At 44.9% G+C, this 27,433-nt stretch overlaps 1 protein-coding gene across 2 annotated transcripts in view; it reads right to left on the reverse strand.

The window, feature by feature from the left end:
* The window catches only part of immp2l (inner mitochondrial membrane peptidase subunit 2), a 117,746-nt gene that overhangs the window by 39,853 nt on the left and 50,460 nt on the right, over positions 1-27,433 (reverse strand). The window lies entirely within an intron of this gene.

The raw sequence follows: 27,433 nt of genomic DNA on the forward strand, positions 1-27,433 counted from the left end.
TGTGTAAAAGAGATGACAGGCCGCTTTAGAGGCTTATTCTTTTTCTGTTTGCTTCCTCACCTCTGCAGCGGAGTTCAGCTCCGGTTCATCCCCGCTGAGAGGAGAGGAGGATGTGTCAGAGTGTAATCCGCACAGAGAAGCAAATAAAAACACGAGTACCTCATTTGGGTGTTTCTTATACTCTGTCAAAAAATACAAATAAAGAACGGAAGAAAACTGAAAGAGAAAAAAAAAAAAGGCTCATCCAAGTCGGTAATGTTCAGATCCAGAGGGGGGAAGTCTAAAACAGGATTAATTGTTTCTACGCAGCATCCATACCGACTGAACGGTTAAATTAAATTCATATTTTTAAAATTTGTCTCTTTCTCTCGAGACTCCACACAAACCAAAAACAACAGGCAACCTCGCCAGGATCGTGCAACAACGGAAAAAAGTCTGAGAATGAATACAATAACAGGAATGAAAAATTTAAATTATAGAGGGAACACTTGTTCTGTTCATTTTCTTTGTTTCACATTTCAGACTCACAGATTTCACTCTCAGAGACAAAGCTGCAATCATTCTCCTTGCCTTCATTTCTGTCTACCAGTTCTCCTCTCTTCCTCAGTGAAGATCTCGATGTCATGCTAAAACGCCTTGTAGAGCTTTAGTTTACGGTTTCATGGTGATCAGTCCCGGTGCATTTACAGAAAACAGTGGTATATTGTTCCGTAAATAAACTTTGCCTCTTTTGATAGAAAAAGTCCTATATTAAAGTTAAAGAGTGACCAGCGGAGATGGGCAGAGAACTTGCAGGCTAGTAGTCTGTGCTTTACAACTTTCCCTGCAGGCTGAGAGCTAAACTAGGGAACTGTAGCTAGTAGGAGAGCAAACTCCACAAAGAGAAAACAGACTAAAAGAGCGACACAGCTGCACAGAAACTGCTCGTTGTAGACTTAGCTGAACACAATAGAAATCATCACGCAGGAAGACAGTTTAAACAGCTGTGGTTCAGTGGTAGAGTCGGTCTTCTCTCAACCTGAAGGTCGGGGGTTCGATCCCCAGCTCCTGCAGCTACATGTCCGATGTGTCCTTGGGCGAGAAATTTAACCCCAAGTTGCTCCCACTGCTTCATCAGCAGCGTATGAATGTGATGAGTAACTTCTGATGGACTCTTTACTCAGCAGCCTCTACCATCAGTGTGTGAATGTGTAGGTGTGACCTGCAGTGTAAAAGAGCTTTGAGGAGTCAGAAGACGAGAAAAAAATATAATTTTCAAAATGGAAATTCAAAGAGAAAACAAAGAAATGATTAATGTGGTGAGAAAAAGGTAGTATTATGAAATCATGAATCACTCCTGAGGTCGTTGGGCTTAAAGGCCCGCCCTACATAACTATTGTTATTGCTTGATTCATCTCTGTTTATATTTATTTATTCAAAAATTATGTTTGTATGCCTATAAATACATCTGTCTTTTTCTAACATATCAACGTGTATTTAATAATTTTTCTCTAAATGTTTTTCACCGTGTCCATTACTCCTCATATTTCCACATTTTGATTTCTGGTTTATTTCCCCGTTTTCCTCCAGTTCTATTCGGAGTGAATCATTTCAAGGCTCTCCTCTGATTCCACGTCTTATCCGTGACAAATCCAATAATTGCCAAAATTACAAAGTCATTAATTGAGCAGATTTTCTGCAGCAGGAAGCGCGGCTAATATCCCGACCACACACCTCCATTTATCAGAGCGACGCGCCGTAAACCAGATGCTGCTCGACAGAATAAATGATGCTTATAAAGATTGTGGGTGTTTGTGTCCTTCGCTTGCAGCCAATCAGAGGAGGGCGTTTCTCGGCGCGCAGACATGATTAACTCGCGGATGATTTTTCTCACAGAAACACGCCTGATCGTTTATGACGAGCACGAGCTAACAACTACAGACGACTGAGCCAATAAAGGAAGATGAATGAGAGCAGACGGAGAGAGTTAAGCAGGCGTTTCTGACCAAACCATGCAGCGTCATCACTCCATGTTTCTTTGCAGACGTGGAAGAGAGTTGATCTGACTTTTTTGTCAGAGGAGTCTTGTGGCTTTGAAGGGACGGCTGCAGCAGCCACATCTCTCTCTGTCACACTCTGATGATGTCACACACTGAGAGAAACAACCGGAGCCCGTCAGGGACAAAATCTACTTTTAGTGGACGCCTCTTGATCGGGCTCCTTGCCTCTGAGGACAGTGTTGTAGCCGTAACTGTTTCACTACCGCTGGCTGTAGAAACTACACGAGCATGTGAACCTCTTAGTCATTAAATTTCCAACATGGCCGAGTTTAAGAGAGTAACAATCTGAGCCTGTCAGAGACAAAAACATCAAGTGGTAGTACTTTTAAGAAACCATCACAGCCCAAGAATCGAATCATTTTCTCCACTTTTTCTTCTGGTTGTTAAGATTAAGAAAAATCAGAGCCCAGCTTTAAAATAACCTGAATAACCTTGAGAGTCGGTCTTACATGGTGCTGCAGTGGTTAGCTCTCTCCCCTCACAGCGAGGAGGTTCCTGGTTTGAATCCCCGTCTGACAGGAGTCTCTCTGTGTGGAGTTTGCATGTTCTCCCCGTGCATGTGTGGGTTCTCTCCGGGTACTCTGGCTTCCTCCCACAGTCCAAAGACATGCTCGTTAGGTTAACTGCTGACTCTAAATTGTCCGTAGGTGTGAATGTGAGTGTGGCTGGTTGTCTGTCTCTGTGATTGGCTGGTGATCAGTCCAGGGTGTAACCCCGCCTCTCGCTCATAAGCAGCTGGGATCGACTCCAGCCACCCGTGACCCTGAACAGGAAAAAGCGGTATAGATAATGAATGAACCTTAGAAAGTAGAAAACAGGATGTACTGAGTGGGAGTGGGATTGTCAGTTATTGCGGCGTCTTGCGTTAGCAGGATTCAGCCCCTGAACTTATGCTTGTGCTCCTCTTTTTAAAAGCAACGAGAGGAGTTAAAGCATCTTTTGCTTCTCGATCTGTAAATTTGAAATCTCCTCATCCGCTGCAGAAAGCTCCTAGAGATGTTTGCGGTTTGTTAGAAGAGTAAGAGCAAAGGTAGGGTTTGCAGCGACGGACTGCTTTGTGTTTGGAGAGGAAGATCAAAAACTCATCAAAGACTGAAGAACAAACCGGAGTGCTGCAAGAGACTCCACAGTTGACGTGTTGCAAAAAACCAGCCCAGCCGCTCTATGAGCTCTGACTGTTTAGTCCCAGCTGAATGTGCAGGCCGTGTAAACACGACCACATGAACAGTGTTAGCCCTCCACTCTCACTCCTTTTCTGCTAATAATCAATGAAAACAGCCAACGGTCGCAGAGCCTCTCATCACAGCTGTTAAACTTTTTCAAGTCCTCTTTCTCCTGCACCCGCTTAAATAAACTCGATGAGAGAGCAAAACCACTTCGGCTGAGTTATTACCCCATTAAGATATTTGGTATTTAAGCCGGCGGCTTGATGCTGAGGGGAAGTTAAACTACAAAGATCCTCACATTTATCTAACTTTGCTCATGCAGAACCTCCCGGGCTTTAAATAATTATTCTCACGCTCTCCGGCCCATTAGGCTAAAACAACACGGCTGACTTTGGCTGATCTTGGAGCGCGGCGCTTCTCCACTTTTTATTACAGTTTCATGATGTCGGGTCGAACGTTTCACCTCTGCTGATGCACCGACAGTCGCTCGCAGGACGAGGACGTTTCAGGACGAGAAGCAGAAAGATTAATGACTTCCTCCCACTTATTTTTTTGTTCTCCTCGGCTCGGCTTCTCTTTTTAATCTCTTCCAGGAAACACTGACTCAGGACATTGTGTTCCTCACTCGTACAGACACACAGTCACATTGAAGCTCAGATACAGTCAGTCCTCCTCTGAAGGTTCACAGCAGCTGGAAGAAGATCCTCGGGGGTTCAGTGCTTTGCTCAAAGGAACTCAACTACTACAACATTTCTTCACTGACCTTTTATATACATCATTCAACTGGTGGTGGTTTTAGAGCTCGGTGAGCTTTGAATTATTATTTTTTAAACTCCCCACAGGAGAGTATTAGTGCCAGACGTTAGAAAGACAGCTCTCTACAATGTTTTAAATGTGGACTGTAGTATCCATTTTAAACACTAGGGGTCAGAGTTAAATATCGCTCCTTTAAAGCTTTATGAATAAAGTCGACATGACAGAAAATTCGAAGCAAAATTACTTCTTCACAAAATGGAAGTGTTATATCTTCACCTTATCTGGGTGCCTGTATAACAATTAATAGTCGTACTCCGACTGAACGTGTTACTGTTTATTGGATGAATACAACAGCGTGGTGTAACTGCGGCATGACTCGTAGTAACAAGGTGACATAGCCCAAGTCCCAACATTCAATGTGACCTCTTCTACGGAGGTCACAGTAGGCCAAAATACATAACATCTCCTCCCCTCTTACAATTAATGTACTATGAAATAAACATAAAGGAGTTGTTCAATTGTTTTGTTTAGTTCACAGACAAAACATTCAATATGTCTCGGAACATCTATGACATTACACAAACAACTAATTCTGCAAAAACCCTAACATTTAGCATTTTTCTTTTTTAACACTAACCTAGGGTCGAGGGTAGACTACCTCTTCCCTTGACCAAGCCCAAGGGGATTATTCTTCCCCAGAGATTTGGGTCGGTCACTACTCTAACCTATAACTCAGGCGGGCAGGAGGCCGTCTCTCTTTCAGGATATCGGCGTTCTCTCAGAACAAGTTCATTGTCTCTCGATGGTGAACTGGCTGAAGGTGCTGATGCAATACGTATCCCAATCTCTTTTTCAGTCATATCAGCAACTGGAACTCTCATCTCTGGTGTGGTGGGGTCCAGCACTTTTGTTGGTAGTTGGACTGATGTGTTGACAACTACATCTGAAAACTCTCCAAGATGCAGCTCTGTAGGCACTGGTGAGGTTTGTAGAAGCTGATCAACATGTCTTCTCCAGACACTATCAGAAGTCTGTACAGTATAAGACACAGGTCCAGTTTGAGCAACAACAGTGGCTGGAATCCACTTAGGATCGCTGCAATAATTCCTTGCCAGCACAGCTTCTGCTGGAATGAAAACTCTGTTCTTGGCAAGATGTTCTCTGGGCATTATCTGTTTCTCTTGTTGTCGCTGAACAGTATCTTTTACCGTTGTCGGTTTCAGGAGGTCAAAGATGGTACGCAGTTCTCTCTTTAGCATCTAGCTAGCAGGAGATGTCTTTGTGGTTGCATGAGGGGTGTTGCGGTACGTTAGCAGGAATTTATGTAGTCTCTGATGTAGTGTTCATTGCCCACGTGATGTTTTCAATGCATGTTTCATAGTCTGAACAAATCTTTCGGCCATGTCTTCTATCTGTTTGTCCATGTTTGGCCACCAAAAGTAGCTTCTCGCAATTTCCTTCATTCGCACTATTCCACTGTGTCCTGAATGAAGTTGCTGCAGCATGTCTTTGTGAAGTGATTGTGGAATAATCACTCTCCTTCCCCTTTGCAAACATCCAGACTGGACAGAGAGCTCCAATCTCCTCCTGAGAAAAGGTTTCAGGTGCGGTTTATCATCAGTAGTTCTACCCTTGACAACAATGTCCATGATTGCAGATAACTCAGGGTCGTTGCGAGTCTCCTTCTTTACTTGTACAGCTGAAACAGGTGCTTTGGCCACCTGCCTGAAATAGAATATGTCCACAGTGTTTAATTCTGGCTTTGTGACAGGGAGTGACAGTCTGGATAAACCATCCGCGTTGCAGTGCGATTCAGACTTGCGATACTTAATGTCATAAGAATGGGCTGACAACAGCAAAGCCCACCTTTGCAGTCGTGATGCAGCGAGAGATGGAATTCCAGTGTGTGGACCTAGTATTGTCGTGAGTGGTCGGTGGTCAGTTAAAAGAGTAAACTTCCTTCCATACAAGTACTGATGGAACTTCCTTACACCGAAAACAATGCTCAGGGCTTCTCTTTCCAGTTGAGCATAATTACTTTCAGCTTTGTTTAAGGTCCTCGATGCAAACGCAATTGGCTTGTCTTCTCCATTTGGCAGTACATGAGAAATAACTGCTCCCACCCCATATGGTGAGGCGTCGCAAGCGAGCTGAAGGGGTAGTTTTGGGTTGAAATGTGCCAGGACCTCTGACGTGGTCAGTGTATCTTTTGCTTTCTGGAAAGCCTCCTGACAACTGTCTGTCCATTTCCATGTTTTATCTTGGCATAGCAATTCGTGCAAGGGTCGTAGCAGAGATGCCAAGATGGGAATAAAAAGTCCATAATAGTTCAACAACCCTAAGAAGGATCTTAGTTGACTGACGTTTTGAGGAGGGGGTGCATCCACAATGGCTGCAGTCTTTAACCCTTTTGCATTGATCACATGCCCCAAATATTCCACAGATTACTGGAAAAACTCACATTTTTCCTTCCTTACTCTCAAGCCGTACTCTTCCAGTCTTTGAAGAGTCACATTCAAGTTGTGCAGATGTTCTTCATCATTTGCTCCTGTGCACAGAATGTCATCTAGATAGCACTGCACCCCAGACAATCCGCTGAGCACTTGATCCATTGCTCGTTGGAACAGTGCCGGGGCTGATGTGATTCCAAAAGGCAACCTACAGTATCTGAAAAGCCCTTTGTGTGTGCCCTTTGTGCCTGGTTCAGATCTATCTTGCAAAATTTTTGTCCTCCACTAAGTCCCGCAAATAAGTCATCAATTAGTGGAAGTGGATACTGTTCTGCGGTCAGTACCGGGTTGAGTGTCATTTTAAAATCTCCACAAGTCCGTATTCCCCCATTCTTCTTGAGAACCGGAACAATGGGTGTACCCCACTCACTGGTCTTCACTGGCTCCAAAACCCCATTCTTGACCATAGCGTCCAGATCAGCCTCCACCTTAGGTCTGATAGCATATGGCACCGGTCTGGCTTTCAAGAATACAGGTTTGCTACCTGGTTTCACGTGCAGCTTCACTATAATGTCTTTCATGCTGCCTAGTTTGTCGTGAAAAGCCTCTTTGTGTTTTTCCAGTATGGCCTGCAGGTTAGAAGAACCCTGTGATAGTTGTCTTGCCACTTGCCAGTCAAGGCGAAACACACGCCCCATTATAGCAGGGAAATTTTCCTTGGTCACATGCACTGAACAGTCACATCTGTCATCCCTTTCATATGCACCTCATGTCCAGTATACCCTCTAAAAGCAGTGTCTGAAGGGCGTAGGGGGATGTGTTTCATGGACTTTTTGTAAATTGTGTGTGACACCAATGATGCTTTTGATCCAGTGTCAATCTGCATTTTTACACAATGTCCCTCCAACTTGGGTTTAGCCCAATAGCCTTCTGAGCTATGTGACGGCCTCAAGGTTGGCGTCTTCCTGTTTGTTTCCCTTTGCTGGCTGTGTTCTCCTTGCAGGTAGATGTGGGTGGAGTCAGGGAGGACTCTAATGCAGCACACCTGAGCTGGCTGGTTTGGGAGTCTACAAAGCAGACCTGCTCAATCTAGTGGCCCTCTTCTCTCCTGCTTACTGCTGTTAACATTTGTTTGTTTGTGCTTTGGTTGGAGTTTGATACTCATTTATCCACACACACACACACACACACACACAGCCAGGTTGCGACATCCACATCCACATTCATTATGTGTACTGTATTTATTGTAGCATGCAACTCTTCCTCTGAAGAATCACTTGTTTGCTCATGTTTAACTGTGCGAACATGTCTTTTCGTTTTGGGTTTTGGTCATTTCCGTTCTACATGGCCTTTTTTTTCCCACAGTTATGACAGTTCATGTCTTTACTCCAACAAGCCACCGCAAGGTGTCCAGCTTAACCACAGCGAAAACATGGCCCCTGTGCTTTTGGATCATCACTACTTAGTTTGTGCACTCTGCCTGTTGCATACAGTTGTTGGGCTTCTTTTGATGCCATTTTCATAGTTACACTGATATTAATGGCCTTTTCTAGAGTCAAGTCACTTTCTGTGAGTCATTTCTTTTGAGCGGCTTCATTCCTTAATCCACATACAAGCCTGTCTCTTAATGTGTCATTTAAGACATCCTTGAATTCAGCTAGCTTGCGTAAAGCTGCATCATACATTGTGACAGACTCACCCTCTTCTTGGTTCCATCTGTGAAATCGAAACCTTTCTGCGATCACGAGAGGCTTGGGAGAAAAATGTGTAGACAAGGTCTCCACAATCTCCTTGTAGGTCTTACTACCTGGCTTTGCAGGCTGTAGTAAATTCCGTAACAGGTTAAAAGTCTTTGGTCCCATCACACTCAAAAAGGTAGGCACTATCTTCTCCTCCTCTATTGCATTTGCCAGTACAAAGTAATCAAACCGCTCCGTGTACGAGCTCCACTGCTCAATGTGCTCATCAAAGGGGCTGATTGAGCGAATAACTCTAGCCTTTCTTGAGGCTCCTGGTTATTTTAGGCTGTTACTGAGATAGTGTCTCTTTTGCTTAACACAACACTATTCACGGCCGCCCGGCAATAACAACCGCTGCAGCTCTTGTTTTGCTGCAGCATACACACGCGGACCCTCTGCACATCGGCGCTGTCTACCTCCCGCGTTGCGACGTCAACGGAGAAAAACCTGTCAGTCCTCCACTGCAGCTTCTCTGCATCGGTTCAGACATCCTCGTCGCCACTTTTGTTATATCGTCACCTTATCTGGGTGCCTGTATAACAATTAATAGTCGTACTCCGACTGAACGTGTTACCGTTTATTGGATGAATACAACAGCGTGGCGTAACTGCGGCATGACTCGTAGTAACAAGGTGACATAGCCCAAGTCCCAACATTCAATGTGACCTCTTCTACGGAGGTCACAGTAGGCCAAAATACATAACAGGAAGATTCTGCTTCCTGACTTCATGACAATCATCAACGCTGCTCTCATAAACACAAAGAGGAGGGGCGGACGCTCATTCCTTTCTCTCCCTAAAGAAAGCATGGTGCATGGTGACAGACAGCACTCGGGCGGTTACATCATCCAAACACAGGTACATGGATCGTTCTCCTGGTGTATATCAGAGAGATTTCTGGAGCGCACCTGAGTCTGACAGCGGCTTTCACCGCTCGCCTACCTCACACACGGCCTCAGGTCTGAACAACACGCTCCCTGAAGAAGTCTCCTCTGACCCCGTCGGTACGAGGCGAGGTGACCACCTGTGGGGCTCTGACTTTAAGAAACTGAGCTGAAGACCCCCCCCCACAGGGAGAGAGCAGCCGGATCAGTCGAGTCTCAGAGGATGAAAACATCCCACAGATCCCCGATCGTCAGAGTAACAGCGGCTCTGCGTCACAGCTCCGGCTAACGAGCTGCCTTCAGACCTGTGTTTTGATCACCTGTGGATTCTGCACAGCTCCCTCACCTCTCTGCAGCTCCTTTCATCTGCCAGCTCGCCCACGGCGGGCGTGGATGGCGAGAGGGAGGAGGGGGTGTGGTCTCGCTCCGGGAGAGCGGGCCTTGAATTCCCTCATCCTTCAGCACAGGCTGCTCCATGATTACACTTTCTGTTATGAATAATTTACCTTTTCTTAATCACCCGGTAAGTGACTTCATTTAAACGCCAGCTCTGCCTTCGTGCTGTGATTAGAGCGAGGAGCCAAGGTGAGGGAGGGAGATTAGAGGAACATTAAGACCAGGCTGTTGCAAGCGCCGCCGTCCTGCAAAATGGCGCTGCTCCGTTAGCTCTGCTCATTACTGCTCGGCCAAAAAGACGCCTGGCAGACGGCTGCAGAACAACTGGAGCTTCAAGCTCAAACTTTAAGAACTATAAAAAATAAAGTGACACAGAGGTTCTCATAGCCGCCAGCGGCCGCGTTTACACGGACAACAATACTCTGATATAAACCTGATAAAAAAATCTAATTTCACCCCCCTCTGAGTCATATGTGGGTGTTGTTTCATGAAATGCTCTTGTATACCGTTCGTTTGTTTGAGAGCATCGTCCGCTCCCAGCTGCATCTCATCATTACAGAGCGAGCTGCTTCAGCACAAAGAAATAAAAACAGAAACTTTTTCACGATGCAGCTGACCCGTGACGAGCATTTCATCGCACGTTATGTGTCGGCTGGTTGATTTTTTTGATTTCTCCGTTATGAAATCAAGTCGTTGTAAAAGATGTCTAGTCTGTCAAATCTAAATTATATTTAAGATCTCCTTATGAAGGCACCGCAGCAATGGCGCCACCACAAAGCGTTCTTAGGAATCGGTCTGTCAGGAACTCGTTCAAACAGCCTCATGAGAACGTTGTCTTCTTCAGAGTGAGGTCAACAGTCCGATCAGTGTAACGTGGAGAGTGAGTCAGTGCAACACTTCAAACACACACACAAAACCTTCTCTTCTTTTATGGATGTATTTTGGTTTGAAGTGGAGCTTTTAAGAGAGCATTGAGACTCAGTGATGCAGGAATGTAAACATGCATCAGGACATGAAAGCTTTTTAAAAGCAACGGCGTGACTCACACAGACCTCAGCAGCACTTTCCTCCACCGCAGCCTTCAGCCCGATGGCGCTCACAGCAGAGTGCTTCAGACCGAATTACTCCTCCGAGGAGCGGCACAGCAGAGGTAAATACGGAGGGAAAAAACTGACCGACAAATGAGAGAAGAGGGTGGTGAAAACTGAGAGACGGGCAGGTGGAGAAGTCTTCTCAGGCCTAATATTGTTTTATAAACATCTACGTTGTGTTCGTAAAAGTTTGGGTCTTTGACAGTAAAAAGTTCAGACGGATGAAACTTTGTTTTTTCTGGCTGGGCGACCATCAGAGCCGTCTGCGTCAGGATCAGTGTGATATTTGGTAAAGAGCTCGTGCGTCTGGTGGCATTATTTCTAAAGCTCATGATTTTTTATATTTTATAGACTTCCACAGAAAGAAAGAGAGAGAGAATAAATGATTGTTTAGTCGAGTTGATCTCGCTTCATGCTCCTGTGAATCTCAAATTTGCAGCTTCTGCTTCACAAAATATGAAAATGATCTTTTATTCTGGATGCAAACGAACAGCTACAGAGTCTGCAGGTCGGTCAGATGAAGGTCAGTATCCATTGACGGCGTTTTTTATACAGGCAGAATGCATTTTCTATAAAGGAACACATGGCAGTTAAATGTTTCTTTAGCGCGTCCTGACCGCAGAAACGCCCTCACCGTGGACTGCGCTGTTATATTATATTTTAAATGAAGAATGAGCGACTTTTTGATCCAGTAGATGTCGCCCTTGAGGTCCAGCATGAAACCAAAACAAACTGCTGTTTGGCCACGCCTCCTCCATACTGAAGCCTCCGCTCTCCTCCAGAGACACACCTCCAACCCCCCTCCACTCCCGTTCACATGATGAGTCAAGCACAAGCTGCAGACAAAATTGTCCTTGTCTCGAGCTGCAATCACCTGTGTCCTGCATTGTTGTGTTAGCATGCTAATGTTAGCGCTCTTTAGTTAGCTCGTAGCTTCACATTGCATGTAAACTGACACAGAATGAGCGTAATCTGAAAACTCTTACTAACATCCAAATAATCAGTGAGTATGTTCTTCTCTCTAGTTCTTGACTAAAACAGCTTTTATATTCAAGGGGAGGAGCCGGCCGTCCCGTCCATGTAAACACGACTCTGACAACAACACAGCCAGCGGGACTCGAGCTTCTCACTCACTGTAGACAGTCTAGTGCTGGGCGATATGACCTAAATTTTATATCACAATATTTTTTTGCCTAATGTCGATATTCGATATGACTCGATATTAATCATATTAAAGTTTATAAATGTAGCCTATAAAACTGAATCTCCACTGTATAAAACAAAAAGATCACTGGCCCGACCATCGTAACCACTGGCCCAGGAACATTACTTTTGATTTGAAGAATAACAGTCACCAATTTACTCTTGAAACATTCTGATGTGAAAGTAAATTACAACTTTTATTTAATTAATTGAGCTCTAATTATAAAAATATTGTGTATTATTCTTATATTTATGTGCTCATTCACCATGCTGGTAACTGTAAGAGTCTAGTTAATCTGATATTAATATGAGGCTGTGATAGATCTGGAATCTCTCCTTCTTTCTTCTCTGTGAGAAACTCTTCATCCTCAGATCTTTACTTTAGGAGCTCTCTTAAGGGCTAAGATGCTTTGTGAATAACTTTTCATCTTTACCATGATCTAGTCTTTAACTTTAAGGGGAAATTTAGCTGCAGCGTGTTCCAGCTCCTCTAGCTGTCTGCCACTGTGGCTGAAACTTTTTTTCGGTCTGTTTTCGTCATGCCCTGCTGTCACACTCAACTTTACTGGTGATTTTTTTTTTCTTTGAATGTTAGCTCGGCTTTTGTCGTGATCTGATGGTTTTAAAACCGTTTTACCAAACGTGTGTTTTGGTAGAGAAAGCCTGCGCTAAAATCTGTGTGCGAGTTTACAATTCGAGTGTAGCGAGCACGCTCGCGGAGTGACAGCAGTTAAGCCGCCAGCTGAACGCGCAATCAGCTCCGGGCCAGCGGGCCAGTTATAATGTCGAGCCCTGCATTATGTGCCCGTTTTTTAAAAAGTAATTCGGCCTCGCTCGCATCTTTCTCTTTCTCCTCCGTGTTGGCCGCTTACAAGAACAAAATATCGCGAGAAAACTTTGAAGTAGTTTAAAAAATAAAATCGATGTTCCCTTTTCCATATCAAGCATTAATTAAATATCGATCGAATCGAGCTTCACGATATATCGCCCAGCACTAAGACAGTCATGATTCAGAACATCATTTACACAGGATAGATTTGATTTATGATATATTTATGTGTAACATGTTGTACATTCTTCCTTTAAGATGTTAAAAGCAGCTAATAGGGGCTAATAATGTAATCATCCAATAAATCAACTCACAGAAATAAGATTGTGAGCCAGTAAGACGGTCCAGCAGGGTTTAAATCACGTCATGTTTTCTTCTGTATCTCATCTGGATGATGTCAATCTGCTCCAACAAAGATCGTCAGCCTTAGATTAATATTCTGAAATAACGAGAGGACGCTTTATCCCCGAGATAAAAATCCAAAAGGTGATTTCTGAGTCACAGTCTGAGAGATCAAACAACCCAATTAAATCCTCCTAAATCCCCCAAACCATTAGGTAAGAGTTTGTCTAAAAATAGAGTCGAGTCAAAGCGAGCCATCTCTTTGTGTGCACACGGCAGATTTAGTGCGTCTAACAAACAGGAAGCGTGTAAATCTGGCAAAGGGGATCTGATGTTTCCATAAACAGCTCAAAGTTTGGTTTGGACCCCTCTTGGCTGGTTTGAAATGTCAGTGCACAAAAGCTTAATTTCTCCGAGCGATTACCTGAAACCACTTCACCTTAAATATCCGACCCCCAGTGTCCCTGTACGTACGGAGGAAGAGACGCATCCTGAGTGTGTGCACACTGTTTCAGACCGGAGGACGCCTCGGCCGCCGCGTGCACACTGTCCAATTTGTCACCTTATGTAAGCGCAGGCTGCTGTGATCAATGGGAGCGTCTGGACTGTAGTGGATTGTGCCTGCTGGCTAAATGCTAAAGGGATCGATGACATAATGACTCGGCTGAGTTCATCTGCTCCGAGGTGTTCTCCTGCAGGCCCGACTCTTATATCCTCCCCTCCCATCAGTGGAGCGTACCGCAGCAGCTCACGTCGTCTTTTCACTGTCCCGACTAGTGATGCAAAAAGAAAATAGATCCATCCATCTCCTCTAAACGCTGAGGAGGAAACATCGGCGGACATCAAGCTGCAGTGTAAGAGCTCCCGTCCCGAGGTGAAAACAACCTGAATCCATCAGAGGAAGTATCTACTCTCAGACGAAGCCTGCAGAAGTCGTGCAGGGTTCCTCTTGTCAATAAGTGTTTAAAGCTGCACTGAGAGGAGTTAGAAAAAAGCAGCTCATTGAACCTACAGAAACTCCACACGAGGGTCATTTGTCTCAGCACAGAAGCTAGCGGAGTGTTCAGCATCCAGAGAGAACATGAAGCTGTAAAACTGGAGCCGTTTGGCAGCGTCTCCTCATCAACACAGGAATAAAACTAACTCCCATGTTACCTTCCTCGTCTCGTTTCAAACGGCTGTTTTGTTTTGTAATGAGATGAAGGATTTATTTTATGGATTTTAAACGCACTCAGCAGCTTCTCTGCTCCTCTGAGACGCATTTAGAGAAGATTTAGAGGGAGTGGAAACTCACCGTGGCCGTTAAAAAGAGGGAGTCTTTGGTGTTTGAAATATTTAGCTCCAATTCCAACACATTAAAACACACAATCACATAAAGTAACAAAGCGAGCAAGGCAGAGGTAGACCAGTAACTCCCAGCTGGTCGACGAGAGTGAGCAGGAAAATCAGTTGTTTTTTTTAAGTTGACCAAAAAGCCTGATCCCCATTTTTAAATCTAACAAATAGTGTAACAACGCTGGCGCTAAACGGCTCGTTCTGCATATCACGCCATAGTTGTCAGGTTTTTCACAGACTGACAACATGAAAGGTGAACATGTGACCTTTAATCAAGTCTTTCACACAATAATGTGAATCCCCCCCCCCCCCCCCCCCCTCCACCCAACAGCCTCCTCATCTTCAGATAAACACAACGTTCACACAACCTCTGAGCTCAGAAACTTCTGGCGTGATTCAAGCAAAGAGGGATTTTAAACTGCACCACTTCCAGAGAGAAGCCCCCCCGGGCAGAGCAGTAAGTAGGCTGACGGGAGCACAGCCAACAGCGCCAACAGCACACATACGTTTGGACACGCTAATGAAAGATTTATCCACGTGTCTTTACCATGTGTGCTGATATTTATGCAGTAAATAATGCAGAGGATTCATTATTTACTGGCTGTGCTTCCTCGCTCCGCAGAGAGGTCTTAGAGGGGTTAAAGAAAGGGAATCAAACGTTTGTTTACTTTTTAAAGATGTTTAAATGCTGAAGCTTTCATCTTTATTCATATCAAACCTCACACACTGACATGAACTACGACAGGCTGAGCATCAGGAGGAACATTGTTGCCTCACTGACATCATTCCCTGCTTCTCTGATTTATCTAAACACTCTGAAGAGTCTAGATCTTTATAACTAACTGGGCCAAGAAGAAGCTTTTGAACTGCTGCAACAGATTGCTTCAACTTGCAGAACGGGAACAGGCCGTTATGGCCTCTATTTCTACAGGATGCCGGAGCATGACGCATCAATTTACCACAGAAAAGAACAAGCGGAAGTAAGACCCCGAAAACAACACACTGCATGAACCTTGGTGTGGAAGGACGATGAGGTGGGGTTGCTGCTCCAAATTACCCTGATCTACTAAGAGAGTACATTTAAAGATGTGGACTGGGAGTCATGCCAGTCAAACTGCTCAGACATCCGCCATTGTTGTAGTCCATGTACTCACTCATCATGAACCATGATAAGTCTCCATTTTCAGAAGAACTGCATATTGCCAGTTTACAAGACAGCGGAGACGGTGCTGATTTAAAAAAGTATGTCTTTATTTAGAGACAGGACAGAGGACAGAGTCAGAACTCAGGGAGAGAGAGAGAGAGAGAGAGAGAGAGACAGAGACAGAGACAGAGACAGAGACAGAGACAGAGACAGAAAGAGAGAGAGGGTGGAAGGAGCCACAGGTTGAATTCAAGATGAGAAAAGTCCATCCTCTCAGCCTGCTCCACTTTTCAGAAAATGTGTGCTCAAACAGGCCGTTTGGAGATTTTCCCTTCATGACATCACAAAGGGTAGTAACTCCTCCCCCAGGTGGGTGACACTCCCACAGCTAGGTGTTTGTTCTGCCCTCTGAGTCTGCCTTCTCACCGTAAACAATAGGACATGGAGTGAGAAAGCCCGAGCCCTTCCAGAGAGGGGGCGTGGTCAGACACAGCTCATTTACATTTAAAGGTACAGACACAGAAACAGCCTGTTCTGAGCAGGGCTGAAATAGAGGGGTTTATAGACATGATCAAATACAGGATCAGAGTGGATTTAGAACAAGAAACTTCACACACATGTTTTGAGGAGCTCTGAGACTTATTTACACTGAAGAGGAGGAGGAGGATATGTGACCTTTAAATAAAATAGTACAACTTTTAGTGGGCACAGTTTGATCAGGTGTGCAAAGATTACATTGGAGCCTGTTAAACTGTTGCAGTCTGAATCTATCTAAAACTTTGTCGTATTTCTTTCACCAATTTTTAAGGATGTTGAATTTGCGGTTGCCAAATTTGAAGAAAATGTCTCCGACATTCGTTGAGACATTTCAGTCTGGACCAAAATGAGCCCGTTATTAAAATATGTCTGATGTTCGTTTGCTTCACCAGTTTCCATCTCTTCTGAAATGATGAGCGCCGTGATTAATATTCTGATTATCTCCATCACCTCCGCCTGCGTACAGTCGACTGTGGCAGGAAATGAAGAAAAGAGCGATCAATTATTTCCTTGCAGAGTGACTGACAGGTCGCAGAGACATGAAATCGATGTTATTAATGGTATCAGACAGAAAATAATGAACCCAGGCACGCGGAACCCCCCCCCCCCCCTACACCTGCAGCCTTGATTTTCATCTCTGTGTTGTCGAGTCAGCTCGGTGGGTGGGGTGTGTGACTGACGTTTCCCGGTCAACATGCTGTTCTCAACCTTTCAACCACATACTGTATATATGGCACTGTGTGTGTGTGTGTGTGTGTAGATGTGAGTGATGATTTTTAAACATCAGCATTATCTCAAAGTGCATTTACGCGCCCTTCAGAATCATCAGATAACCACAACAATTAACTCGACTGATCGATAGCCGCTCGGCGTCCGTGCAGAGCGGCCGCCTGGTGTTCATTCTGAGGTACAGACCGCCATTAGAGAGGCACGAGGGTGACAGTGCACAGATACACACTTTACAATATCCACTGAGAAACAAGTTAACGCCCCTCTGACAGCGGCGTAAGACCTCAAACGGCCGTAAGAAACCAACGGGTTGATTTTTAAAGTGCTTTGTAGTGAAGTCTAAACGGGCGGTGAAAAGATCCTAAAGGGCAGATCTTCCGAGCTCAGAAGGATCTTTAGGAACCCGGAGCGTGATCCAGTCATGATCTCCAGAACATTATGACACAGATTAAACGACCAGATATTCACAGCACGGACACAGACACAGGAAGAAGATGCTTAAAGTTCAGTAGTGATACTCAAACCTTCACCTCCGGTTAAATCAGGTGACGCTGATCCCCTCCAGAGAGGAGCTAAACATCTCTTTAAAGGTCTAATTGTTGAAGCCCTCCTCCTCCTCCTCCTCCCCCCCCCCCTCCTCCTCCTCCTCCTCCTCCTCCTCCTCCTCCTCCTCCTCCTCCTCCTCCTCCTCCTCTTCCTCCTCACACCATCTGTTCCGTCAGATGTCGGCCTCCATACATTTCTCTGAAGCTTCCATGAAACACAGTTATCTTCTCCAAACGCAGTTCAACCGTTGGAGACGACTACATTTCTATTTCTGGCTGCACTGAGGAGTTTGGCTCGGGTTTCTAGCAGCAGAACGAGGACGACAGCGTGTTTCGATCTGAATGTGCTCCGTCTGAAAACAGAGAATGTTTCAGTGATCTACAACATGAGAAATAAATGTCAGGTTTTCTGTCAGATCTGCAGAATCAAAGAGAGCGGATTTCAGTCTGGAGCCACCATTTTGTGTCAACTTTCAACCAAACAGGGAGGAAAGAGTAACACAGTTTCCACACCCACAGGATCAGGAGATGGACCAGAATGAGGGCATTCTGGGAAATACAGGGACGTTAAAATAGATGACTCAAGCGCAGCGGTTTGGATTTAACCTTCCTGGAAAGTTCTGAACATCCCAGAGTGACGTCGATCCAACACGGGGGGACATCAGAGGAGCATCCATACATGCAGCACGTTTCCTTTCATGTCGTGTCACAAGTTAGAAAAGTGTTCTCATCAGACGGAGCACGGCTGCACCCACTCCTCTTCCTCCCGGGGGTGACAGCTTATTTATTCAGAGAGGGGCTCTTTACAGGCCGGCCTCGGCACGCCGCTCCACATGAATTCATAAATGGCAAATAGCTTCTAACTGTCAAACCCGGCTGCCCGGAGGGGAGTCGTTGGGCCGCCCCGCTGCTCCTCACTTTTGCTCAGAAACACGAGAACAGAGTGTGTAGACGGTGAGAATGGAGTCGCTTCGCTCGGAATCAGAGGAACGCCTCCCAAAAGATTCATCAGGAGATCTGCAGCACGGCGCAGAGCACGGGCAGATTCACATCCACAAAGGATACAAATAGCTGCAGAAGTTTAAAGGCTTTATATATATTTTTCACACTTAAATGTAATAGAAATCAAGTATATCCTCTGAAAATAACTCTGTGAGTAGTGACTGTCTACAATGGGTGTAACACCCGAGTCCCGCTGTCTGTGATGCTTTCAGAGTTTTCCAAGTCCTTTCTTCACTTTGTTTACATCGCCCGGACAGCCGGCTGACTCCTCCCCTTACGAATAAAAGTTGTTAAATTGAGGGACTAGAGAAAAGAAGAATAACATACTGTACTCACTGTGTTTCTAGATCACGCTCATTTCAGGTAAATTTACATGCAGTGTGAAGATACGAGCATAATAGAGATCACTAGCATTAGCATGCTAACACAACAATGCAGCACGAGTTGTTTTGGTTTCATGCTGGTGCTCAAGGGTGACATCTGCTGGATCAAAAAATCACATATAAAGCCTTTAACCCACAAATACTGATAATGAACAACAAGAGAAGAGATGCTGAGGAGACTATTTTTGACTGACTATTTTTCCTTACCCTCTACATTTCATCTTATTGACCAATTCATTTCACCTTTCATCCCTTTCCACCAAGTGGCAACCTCCGGTGTTAAAAAATTAAGCCAATGAAGAAGAGCAACAAGCTGCAGTTCCTCGAGTGTCCACTAGAGGCTGGCTCCTTAAAAACCAGAAGTCCCATACACATCCATTATTAAAATGTCCATTTGACAGCAGAAATTAACGAGCTAACATCCTGGTACAAACAAAGATTTTGCTCTGATTAGCTCATGTCTTACCCAACACACTGAACAGAGTTATGCATAATTATGGGCGTGGTTGATCTGACTGCCTGACTGCAAGCGTTTGTAGCATTGTATCGGTTTGTCAGGAGGTCTTGTCCCGGCAGCAGAAGCCGGGTTCTCCAGTAGACGGAGCTCCAACAACCTTCAGCTAGGTGATCTGACTCTACTACCACCCGACGTCCCTGACGCCCAGCCTCCACCATCAGACTGTGTCGTCCCCACAACCACCGCCGTCCTCATTCATGCTCCGACCTCCACCTCAGCGGAGAGGAAGTGTGGACAACAGGAACGAGGAATACAAAGGAGAAATCCTTCCTGCATCTTATTCCATATGTTCTTTGTAAAGCATCTCTAGATAACACTTGAATTGGCGCTTTAAAAATAATGATTGATTGATTAAAACCCGCCTCAGCTCTCAGCCTGTCGTTAGCTTTACTGAAAGTTTGACAGTCAGAATTTCCAAAATGGCAGCTGCCATTAAAACCGCCATCAATACTGACCTTCTAATGGGTGATGTCACTCTCACTTTGTCCATGTAAATACACAGTCTAAGCTTTTCAAACATGCACTCCTGAGAATCTATCAAAAATGTCTGGTTCTGACTCTCGTTTCTATTAGTTTTACTGGTTTCAATGTCGAACCTGATCTGTCATCAGCACGTTTCTCTCTGTGCAGCTATCAGCGTTCGATCTCAGAGCGCTCCCTTGGCTGGAGAAATAAAATTATGAATCTACCGAATCATTGTTTTTGGCTTTATAAGATCTGTTTTAGAATCCGTGCATATCAGAAAATACATATTCATTTATAGGGTGCTTTGGTGAAAAGCCGATATCGGTCCGATTAAATCTGCACAACAATTTTAATCTTTAAGCTTTTTAATCGACTTTGCTGTTTGAAACGAGATAAACTTTTTATTTAGAAGGATAAATAAGTTCGATATAAATTCCTCAATCAGTTTTAGCAGAATGAAGAAAAACAAAGAGACACGTTGGCGTGCTGCAGCCTCGACTAATGAGCAGCGCTGATGTCTGTAACCAGGATTAGCTCGGGTCAACTGGCATCGCTTCGACGATCACACTTCAAATCTGCTTCATCTGAGAGCAACATCTGTTATCGGACCTTCTGACAGAAAACCAAATCTTCTGAAAATCTCCGAAGACTTTCTTTTTTTTTCTTCTTCTGTCTATTCTCTGCAGACAGACGCTGCTCAGTGGGGATCGCTCTGCAGAGAGCTGACGGCGTCTGATGTTGCGATCAAAGAGTTTGTTTCTGATTCTGACCTCGAGAGGCATGAAAGCGTGTCAGGACGAGTCACTGCAGAGCCCGCGCCTCCTGTTTGAACATCACTCAATAATCCTGCCCTGGAGGCGCCGGACTCTGATGAACACTCAGGGAACTTGTTTTCCATTTTAATGAAATGATCCACCATTTTGAAAAACTATTTGCACCTCTTTTTGGCTGTGGGTGAGCTGCAGGCGCTGCCAGTTTGGGGTTTTATATCACAGATTAAAACTGCAAAAATCATAGAAATGTAAAAAAACTGCAGCGCTTATGTCACACTCGGTCCAGGTGCTGAAAATTTAATGACAGAATACCAGTGCACTGCTACTGTGAGGTCAAGTTCAGAGGCCGTGAGTAACCCTATGACCCCTGTCGACCTTCATAAACCGCCACTGGCACCTTAGAAGCAGGAGAAAACATTAACCTATTAAAGGAGCAGTATGTAACTCTGACCCCTAGTGTTTGAAATGGGTACTGCAGTCTGAATTCTAAACATTGTAGAGAGCTGTCTCCCCCCCCTCCTCTCTAGAGTCGATGCTCACGCAGGTCACCATGTGGTGGACACTGAAGCTTCAGTGTTTAGCCAGCTCTGCATCGGTCTGTAAACCTTTCTGCGAGTGATTGACTAGTTCAGATGTAACCCGCCTCTCCCCCAATAACAGCTGGGATCGACTCTTTACTCTCCTGATTGATGGATGGACAACAATAAAGAAATCAATCAAGACATTTAGTATCAGGTAGAATAAAGTTAAATCAGGTTTCAGAATCAGAGCTTCATCTTTAGAGACGACACACGTCCACGTTTGGACACGCTCTCACACAGCGATGTGAAACTGAGCGTTCCGATTCCCTCAGGTGGAGAGTCTGCAAAGCATTATGGGTCAACCTGTGCGAGTGTGGTGTAAGTCAATAAGTGCACAGTGTGTGTGTGTGTGTGTATGTTTGTGTGTGTGTGTGTGTGTGTGTGTGTTTGTGTGTGTGTGTGTAGGTGAGTCTGTTTTGAAGTGTGCATGTTTTGATTTGTGGACTCTCTGGTTGCGAGCAGTTACTGTGGCAACGGTGGTGTCCAAGGCTGTTTCCATTGTGCTGCCCACGTCCCTGCACTGTCTGTGTGTGTGTGTGTGTGTGTGTGTGAGAGGGAGAGTGTGTTTTGTTACATGTCTTTGTCACAGGTTGTTTTTCATGCAGCTTGTTCTTAGATAGCTGTTCTTTTTTTAATCTGCTTCTGGTTTTAATTCTTTTCATTCAGATTTTTTTTTGTGTTTGAAAACGACTTTCTTTTGGGAGCCGCCGGGGATCGTGTTTTCACATAAATCTGGTTTAATCCATCTTTAAAAACAAGCTTCAATATTAAGGAGTCCGGGTTTGGCAGTCAAAGTTCAGATGTTTGGTCTTTGGCAGGATGTTGACATCGTTATGTGAAGGTTAAAGTATCAGAAGAACACTTGGGCGGCTGCAAGATCATTTTGTTTTTACACAAATGGTAAAATTGATCTCTAACAAAAAACACAAATTCAAGAGTCTTCTGGTGTGTGTGTGTGTGTGTGTGTGTGTGTGTGTGTGTGTGTGTCCTCGGTGTCGTCCAGTCCTGATGCTGAGCTGCTTTGTGTTTGTTTTGCTGTTCTTGTCGTGTTTTTTATCATCACAGCAGCTGAGGCTCCGTCTTTTCCCCCCACAGGGATCAATAAAGTTTCATCTGTTGTCTGAGCGCTGATGGATTTCTGCTTTTATTCCGTCTTAGTTTCTGAGTCCACTGTTTACCGCTGCCGTGGTTTCTCTGAAAAGTCTCTTTGTCCCTTTTGTCGTCAGCGCCGGCATCAAACTTTGGAGTAATTGATAAAAGTGAAATGAGATATAGTTTAGTGTGTGGTGCGGAGGAGGCTGCACGCTGGTGCAGTGGGTTTGAATCCCCGTCTGACAGGAGCCTCTCTGTGTGGAGTTCACATGTTCTCCTCGTGCATGTGTGGGTTCTCTCCGGTTACTCCGGCTCCAAAGACATGCTCATTAGGTTAATTGGTGACATGCAGACTTCATGCATGAGTGATCCTCTGGTACTCTCTGGTCCAGAAAGGTCCTGAAGTCCCACTCGTAGCTCTCTGGTGTTGATGGATATGAGCTCACAGTTTACACACCTGAACCACCAGGTATCTTTGGATCTCTCTTGTCCTCCAATTTCCAACGAGGTCTCCCACATCTCTCTATTTTGGACCTGTTGAGTCTCCATCTGCAGACATTTGTCCAGCTGAGTTTAGGAGTGGATACAAGTGAATATTGCAGACGCTGACGTAGCAGCAAAGAAGAGAAAATATAATCAGAGTGAGGAGAAACACCAAGTGGATAAAGCTCGTTCTAAAACGAGGGTGAACCTTGTGTTGTCTTTTACCCGTGGACGTGGAGTTGGTCTACTTCCTGTTGGACAGGCAGGTGACAAACACCAGCGGTTAGCTTGTGCTAGCGTGGGTTAGCTTGCAGTGCAGCTACAAGCAGTAAACAAACACACTACGTCCTGCAGGGGGCGATGAGCCCAGGAGGAGGGGGGGCTTAGTTTGAACGTTGGTGCATCTACAAGGTGCAACAAACATTTCTACTGACTCCACCTTTAAGTAGGAAGAAGCTAAACGATATTTAGCTGGGTTCTTAAGGTTAGCTAATGTGTGGTTCGATCTCTCTCTGAATTCTCAGCTTCCATCGTCTTTGTCGTTTCATTCAGGAAGTGTTCAAATGATAACGGTTGACAACATTTGAGCTTCCCATCCTGAGCGTGACATCACAGGAACATGGCCGCCGTGGGAATTACATTTAAGGATTGACTAATTAATGACAGTAAATATTAGCATTGGGGCTAACCTCAAAATGATCTGATTAAAATAAACTATTCTTGTCAAAGTTAAACCAGAAGTTTAGGTGACTGAATGCCACTAGACTGAGACTGTAGAGTTTGTAGTGTGATTGTTTTACATTTGTTCATCTCTTGGAGATATTTTTTTTAGGGATTTTTTTTTGTTTAATCTCGGTCATGTTCTCCCCTGAAAACAAACGCCTTCATTTCCTGCCAGAAAGAGTTTAACAGACAGCTCTGAGCTCTGATGGATACACTGGAGTGTGAGTGTGTGTGTGTGTGTGTGTGTGTGTGTTCTGGGCAGTAATTAAACCCGGAGAGAAATCATCAGTGAAGAAGAAGAAGCCGAGCTGTTATGTTCCTCCTCCTCTTCTTCTTCCTCATTTCTTCATCTTTTTTTCCTCATCAGAAATCTTTTAACTCGTTTGTGTAGTTACGTCCTTTTTCCTTTTCTGAAGCCGTATTTGATCATAAGAGTTGTAGTAAAAAGCGCTGAGTGTCTAACTCAAGACGGCAAGCTCCAATAAAATGTTCTATCATTAAGTTGCAGCAGTACAGATTCCAAAAACTTATCATTAAAGGTCCAATCAGTGAGATGTGTAGTGAGTGAAATGATAAAGTGAGCTTACTATATGATCAGACATTAAGGAAACATGCTATGTTGAAGTGCTGGCTTCTCTGACAACAATGCAGCAGCCAGTATGTCCTCCTTCTAACTTTAGATTCTGGTCCTGAATGCTCGGGATTTGTTTGGAGCAGAGAAGGTAGGCGGTTTTAAGACACCCCCACACGGCCGTTTTGGACGCCCCTCGGTTTGTCAGATATGAGAGCAGTTATCAGGTCAAACCAACAGGTGTTGCAGCGATGGAAGCGGGCAAGAGAAGTGGTTCAGATAGAAGTGATTGTACCCGACCTAAAAAGCCTCTGCATGTTTCTAATAAGCTCCACGAGCAGAAACGTGCTCAAACTAGGATCAATATTGGAGATGTTTTTGAAAAATGGAGAGAGGTTAGAACACAGAAAGGTTTACAGACCGATGCAGAGCTGGATAAACACTGAAGCTTCAGTGTCCACCACATGGTGACCTGTGTGAGCATTGACTCTAGAGAGGAGGGGGGGGGGGGGGGAGCTTTATGTTGAGGACTGAGGTGTGACTTCAGGTCGGTCTTTTTGCTGCTGAGGTTTGAAGAAGGACCGAGGAGTGTGCGGTCCTTCATTCAGACGGTCTGCGGGTTAATGGGAGCGAGCGCTGCCTGCAGAGACGACTCAGCTGCAGTAACACGGCAGAGGATTTCTGTCCAATTAGATCTGACTAATCACCTCCTCAAACACGCTGCATCGCTAACTGTTTCCAAACACTAATAAGACTGAATGTGACAGAGCCATTACAGCAGGGATTTATACCCACATATTACAGCGTGTGTGTGTGTGTGTGTGTGTGTGTGATGGAAGATAAACAGCGAGCATTATTAAAGCACTATAAAGCACTATAAAGCCTCAAAGCACGATAAATATGACGATGAATAACGGCCCTTTAACAGACGAGGATTCTTAATGAGTTTTACGGCAGAGAAAAAAACTGCTCACATAGCGTCCTCACACGCTGTCAACCCCGAACATCATGAAAGATAAACGTCATGCAGGTTGTCTGATGATTCATATACTGATAAAGACATGTTCAGGTGTTTACTGAGGTCGTTATGAGACCGGTGTGGGGTCAGGTTAACGTCTAAATGGTTTAAAGGGATGGTTGTGTATTTTTGAAGTAAAGTACAGCGCGGCCCCGTTAAGGAGAGACCAGCAGCCACAGAAGCTAGGCCTCTTAGATCATTTCAGGAGGACATGCTCTCCTTCACACATGCACCTCACAGAGGGAGAATATCCCTGTCAGACAGGGGGAGGGGGGGGGGGGTCTCCTGAGGTAAGACATGATGTATAAAGATGGTGAAACGCCAAGATGTGACACTACGTCCTGCAGGGGGCGACGAGCCCAGGAGGAGGGGCCACGTCTGAATGTTTACAAACTGCATCGAACATCTCTGCTGACTCCATCTTTAACTCTTCACTTTAAGAAAAGAAAAGCAACTCAATGTGAGAAATCAAGAAAAAAGAAAGACAAGGAGAAGCTCTCTCAACCGGCAGAAGAAGAACATCAACATGCACAAACCTGTACTCTGACATCAGTAAACCTGCAGAAAGGTTAGAGAGCTTTAAAACACCGAGCCAGAGCAGAAGGATTCTGCCTGGATTTAAAGGCCGGTAAAGACGCCATGTCCTGACAGGAAGTGTCCTGACAGGAAGTGTCCTGAGGTTCATGCTGTGTGTGCAGCTCAGAGAGGCTCAGTCAGAAGAGAAACTTGAAGCTTCATGTGTGCTCACGCTGTTTCTCTATTCTTAGAATAAACTCTCAGAGACACTTCACTGCAGCACATTTATAAAAAAACAGCTCCGGTCTGACAACCAGCTGATCCTCCAATTATTTATAGAAGACCCCTGACTTCAGACGCCTCGACACATCCAGCAGCTTCAAGACGTGACAGACGTGAAATCCTGGAACGTTTTTAAAATCAAAACACTTCCTTCCACACGAGTCTGTCCGCTCTTAGGTCAGTCTTTCATACGGACTTCTGAGGCGAACGCCGCGCTTATTAATACACATGCGACGGCGTGTTAACTTATGAAGAAGTCCTCTCCCGATCACTGCTCGCCCTCGAGGGAGGAGAGTCTCGCTGGAGAGGAAAGTTTCACTCCGACAACACAGTCACGTGTGATGTTTTATGCAGAAGGCCGCCATTTAAAACCGAGACATCGGACGCTTTCATTCTCTTTCTGTCAGTGTGCAGCTTCAGCCACCAGCAGGCCGGACGGAGAAGTTTGAGTGAATTTTCAAAGAGAAAAGAGTTTTCAATATCACATGTGACAAATCTACAGCCTCATTAGCGAAGAAACATCTACTAAAAATGACTGCTCCTGGGGCGCTGGTTAGTTAGCAGCAGTTAGTGCGTGCGCTCCATGTATGGAGGCTGTGGTCCTCCAAGCGGCCTGTGCCTCCTTTCCCGCATGTCATTCTCTCTCTCTGATTTCCAACTCTATCCACTGTCATATCTCACCATTAAAGGCACAAAAAGCCAAAAAAAATATATCTTTAAAAATGTTTTTTTTTTAAAATGACTGCTCCAACAGAATCACAGTAACCGCATAACAAGTGACTTCAGGTTGTTTCACTAATTAGACATCACTCTAAGACAAAAGACTGTTTCACATCTCCTAGACCGTCATCAGGTCTGGGAAGATGTTGGACTCACTCCTCTCCTGTGAAATACATCTTGGCCTTTTATGTTCTCCATTTAGAGACAGGACCATGGAAACACTAGGTGGACACGGGGCCTAAAGGATGTTTAAACCGATGCATGACAGTGTGCTGTTATGTTGTTTATTTCCTGGCCCTGCAGATGACGTGGATGTGCGTTCTCTAACCGGCCCGCGGGGGGAGATTAGTCTGAGTATCTGCCCGCTGGAGGTGAGGAAGAGGAGGCAATTATTTCATCTGGCCCCGCAGGAAACAAGGCAGGCCAGATGCCTGAACAGCAGGACAGACTTCCCCACCAACAGCCTTTAAACCAGGGTGTGTGTGTGTGTGTGTGTGTGGGTGAGAATCTTTGAGCTCTTTTCAAAGCGCTGCTGCTGACTCATAATGCACATAAAAGCAAAGAGAGATAAATATACACACACACATGCAAAGACACGTTATGTTTTTATCCTAATGTTGCACAAATTGAAAGCTCGTTCTATGTTCAGTGTGTGTGTGTGTGTGTGTGTGTGTGTGTGTGTGTGTGTGTGTGAAGTATCCTCCAGAGGAACAAAATAAGATTACATAATGAAAAGAGCGACAGGAGGTGTGCTTCGTGCATCAGGACGTTTCATTACGGCCTCACACTTCAGATGGCGTTTATGGGAATTAAATGAATGGATTGTTCTCCTCGGTCTGCACACAGACACTCAGAGTGTGTGTGTGTGTGTATGTGTGTGTTTTTACTGCTGCTGCTTTTTATTTTCTCCCTGAGTGTTGTGAAGAGGGAACCGTGAGATGGTGAACTGTCTACGCTGAGCTGAAGGACGTTTCAGCCTTGGGTTACTCGCACGTTTTTGCAAACTGGCCAAATGTTGTGACGTGTTCTTATCAGCACCTGGACTCTCTCACAGCTGGGTTAATCTCCTCTCCTCAATTTAGTGACCTGTAAGCTGGGATCAGTACCAGGTCCCAGTTTGAGG

Source organism: Labrus mixtus, chromosome 4, assembly GCF_963584025.1.
Source record: "Labrus mixtus chromosome 4, fLabMix1.1, whole genome shotgun sequence".
Lineage (NCBI taxonomy): Eukaryota > Metazoa > Chordata > Actinopteri > Labriformes > Labridae > Labrus > Labrus mixtus.